Here is a 4,465-nt window from a genome sequence, read left to right on the forward strand (position 1 = left end):
CCAAACTGTACATGTAGGATGAGAGTCCCGCCCTGAACACATGTACATGCTGACATTCACACAGTCATAGCGCCACCTGCTGGCAACAGGAAGTGACTTTTAACGAAGCAGCCCCCGCCGCACGTTTTACCTACGTGCACGAATTTTCTGTGGTACGTGTATCTTGTCCAGACGCACAAAAAAGCCTCTTGGAGCGTGCCCTAAAATCAACAGGAAGTCGGCCATTTTGAATTTTACGTCAAATTTTGGATGATTTACACACTTCGTACTTTAACGAACTCCTCCTAGGGATTTAGTCCGACCGACCTCAAATTTGTGCTGTGCCTTCTAAAGGCATTGAAGATGAAAAGTTGTGCTATTTGCAAGTTTTCGTCAATGGGCGTGTCCGTGGCGTGGCGTCAAAGATCAGCTCTTCGCCATGACACGGAAGTTGTCGTAACTTCAGTGTACATGCTCACATCTGGACCAAACTGTACATGTAGGATGAGTCCCGCCCTGAACACATGTACATGCTGACATTCACAGACAGTCATAGCGCCACCTGCTGGCAACAGGAAGTGACTTTTAACGAAGCAGCCCCCGCCGCACGTTTTACCTACGTGCACGAATTTTCTGTGGTACGTGTATCTTGTCCAGACGCACAAAAAAGCCTCTTGGAGCGATGCCCTAAAATCAACAGGAAGTCGGCCATTTTGAATTTTACGTCAAATTTTGGATGATTTACACACTTCGTACTTTAACGAACTCCTCCTAGGGATTTAGTCCGACCGACTTCAAATTTGTGCTGTGCCTTCTAAAGGCATTGAAGATGAAAAGTTGTGCTATTTGCGAGTTTTCGTCAATGGGTGTGTCCGTGGCGTGGCGTCAGAGATCAAGTCTTCGCCATGACACAGGAAGTTGTTGTAACTTCAGTGTACATGCTCACATCTGAACCAAACTTTACGTGCTTGATAACTCTCCCACCCCGTATGGAGGACCGATCCTGACACAGTCAGAAATAAATACAGAAATAAATAAATGCTCAATAAATAAATAAGCATCCAATTAAATACACAAAAAAAAAGTAAATAAATAAATGTAGGTAGTAATTAAATTATACAAGGAGACATAAATGTATATATTTTAATTAGTGCCTTTACTTATTCACCTTTGTTATAATTACCTTATTTGTTTATTCAACTTTATTTATTACTAATTTTTTTAATGTATTTATTTATGTGTGTGTTTTAATATTTTTGTCTGTTTTATTCTTCCTTTGTATTTATTTACCTTATTTATTTTCACCCATGGTATTTATTTCTGCCTGTCTTTTTTAAATTTTTGTATGCATTTCTGCCTCATTATGCAAATGAGGAGGGGCTGTGTCTCAAGGGGTCATCTTCTCTGCTATTGGTGGACCAGTCAGACAGGAGAGCTCCTACTCTGCCTGCAGACATCAACGATCTTGCCCCTCACACAGTCAGATGGCTTCCTTCAGTGCGCTGAGGTGTTTAACAACTCTGAAGACAATACTACCAGCAATGTCTTCCTTCTCTTTTCACGTAGACGCACCGACAGACAGTGCTTTCAGTTTGCTGCATGCATGGACACAGAACTGCGGTATAGGGAGAAGCACACGGTCAGCTGGCTGCAGCTAAATCTGGAGTGCACTCGTATTCAATTCTGTATGGTAAATTCAGTTTTAACGGAGCAGAGCGAGCTGACAGGCAGAGTTAGAGACTTTTTCTGTCTGTTTCTCTCTTTACAAAGACGCATGTTGCAGTCAGAGTCTTCTCTGAGATGCGAGCACGACATACAACACAATTTATCAAATTACACAACGGATATACAGTATGAAAATAAGATTGATTGGATTATACTCACAGGAAGTATAAAACCTCTTACATGGTCTATTAAAAGTAAAGTAACACAAAAATGTCAGGGAAATTACTTTACTTAGATTTAAGTACTGCAGTTGTACATTTGAAATACCTTCCTACCTTTCTGATAGGAAGCCTTCTTGAGGTGGTATAAAACATTTCTTCTTATATTCTGATTTGAGTTGTGGACAACTATGACCACATGAATTAAAAAACATTTCACTGCCCAAGTCAGCTATAACACAAGTCTTGTTCATCAGACTACATGCTGTACAGTATTTGTGGACAGATTTTGTCCCAGGATTTATGCATTTCTTCTTCTTCGTTGCATGATTTAGAATAATAAGGTGAGAAATGGGTCTATTCTGAGTTCATCCTGCACTGCAGCAGCTAATAAAGTCCATTTAATCCCAAAACGCTTTTCTTTTAGGCAGGCTGGAGCAGAAAACAACTCACCTTTCTCAAGTTGTACAGTAATGTCACATGTGTATGAAGGTGGATCAAACAAGCTAATCTTAAATGTCAAAGTAGAGAGGAGCCTAGTAGGCCTATTTATTTTCATTCATTACACAATATGAATAAGCTATGCAGACAGTTGTAAAGAAAGAACATCTTTTTCTTCTGTTCTCTACTTGTTATAGTTACACAGTATTAGGGGTGTGGGCTGTATTAAAAGTATCCACTGTTCTCCCATGCTCTAACACACAGTAACGATGAAATGTGTGCTGTTCTCACATTCTTCCTCTGTATGTACACATAAACAACAAGGCAGGGAAATATAAAAGGAATTTATTTTATTGTTTGGGTACATTATTGTTCAGTGTACATGCTCACATCTGAAACAAACTTTACGTGCTTGATAACTCTCCCACCCCGCAGACATCTACACGTCAATACCGATTTATATTCATAGCGGCAAGTGCTATGTAGCTCCACATAGGGGACACAGGAAGTGACATATAGCACCTTCATGCGGCGTCGGAACCGCGTAGGAAATTCACAGCCGCACCGGCAGAGCTCCAGAATATGCAACTCGGCCGGCTCACGCGCGGACGCGCTACAAGTGCGAGGGCCCGCCCAACGCTGCTTGCAGCTTTATTAGGCCCGAGCACGACCGTGAGGTCCCTATTGAATTGCTCGATTATTAGGGCCCGAGTATATTGAATTGCTCGATTATTTTTTTTTTTTTTTTTTTTTTTTTTTTTTTTTTTTTTTTTTCTGCAAAGTAGGCCAAATGACATGGCCTAAACATACTCGAAAACTCACCAAAATTTGCAAACATGTCAGAACCGTGAAAATTTCGTATTCTACAAGTTTCGCACATGGGCGTTGCAAAATGACTCGCTAGCGCCACCTAGAAAATTGGAAATGATTAGCCCCTCGTTCACGTTCAACCTACATGTACGAAATTTTCTGGGACATGTATCATCAAGACGCACAAAAAAGCCTCAAGAACCCATAGCCTAAAGTCACAGGAAGTCGGCCATTTTGATTTTAGGTTATTTCCATTTTTGGATGATTTACACACTTCGTACTTTAACGAACTCCTCCTAGGATTTAGTCGGATCGACGTCAAATTTCTGCTGTGCCTTCTAAAGGCATTGACGATGAAAAGTTGTGCTATTTGCGAGTTTTCGTCAATGGGCGTGTCCGTGGCGTCGATGATTCGCAATGAAACAGGAAGTTGTTGTAACTTCAGTGTACATGCTCACATCTGGACCAAACTGTACATGTAGGATGAGAGTCCCGCCCTGAACACATGTACATGCCGACATTCACCCACAGTCATAGCGCCACCTGCTGGCAACAGAAGTGACCTTTAACGAAGCAGCCCCCGCCGCACGTTTTACCTACGTGCACGAATTTTCTGTGGTACGTGTATCTTGTCCAGACGCACAAAAAAGCCTCTTGGAGCCATGCCTAAATCAACAGGAAGTCGGCCATTTTGAATTTTACGTCAAATTTTGGATGATTTACACACTTCGTACTTTAACGAACTCCTCCTAGGGATTTAGTCCGACCGACCTCAAATTTGTGCTGTGCCTTCTAAAGGCATTGAAGATGAAAAGTTGTGCTATTTGCAAGTTTTCGTCAATGGGCGTGTCCGTGGCGTGGCGTCAAAGATCAGCTCTTCGCCATGACACGGAAGTTGTCGTAACTTCAGTGTACATGCTCACATCTGGACCAAACTGTACATGTAGGATGAGAGTCCCGCCCTGAACACATGTACATGCTGACATTCACAGACAGTCATAGCGCCACCTGCTGGCAACAGGAAGTGACTTTTAACGAAGCAGCCCCCGCCGCACGTTTCACCTACGTGCACGAATTTTCTGTGGTACGTGTATCTTGTCCAGACGCACAAAAAGCCTCTTGGAGCGATGCCCTAAAATCAACAGGAAGTCGGCCATTTTGAATTTTACGTCAAATTTTGGATGATTTACACACTTCGTACTTTAACGAACTCCTCCTAGGGATTTAGTCCGACCGACCTCAAATTTGTGCTGTGCCTTCTAAAGGCATTGAAGATGAAAAGTTGTGCTATTTGCGAGTTTTCGTCAATGGGTGTCCGTGGCGTGGCGTCAGAGATCAAGTCTTCGCCATGA

This window comes from Micropterus salmoides, unplaced genomic scaffold, assembly GCF_014851395.1.
Source record: "Micropterus salmoides isolate LMB-PRFRI ecotype aquatic unplaced genomic scaffold, ASM1485139v1 Ms_hic_scaffold_88, whole genome shotgun sequence".
Classification (NCBI taxonomy): Eukaryota; Metazoa; Chordata; class Actinopteri; order Centrarchiformes; family Centrarchidae; genus Micropterus; species Micropterus salmoides.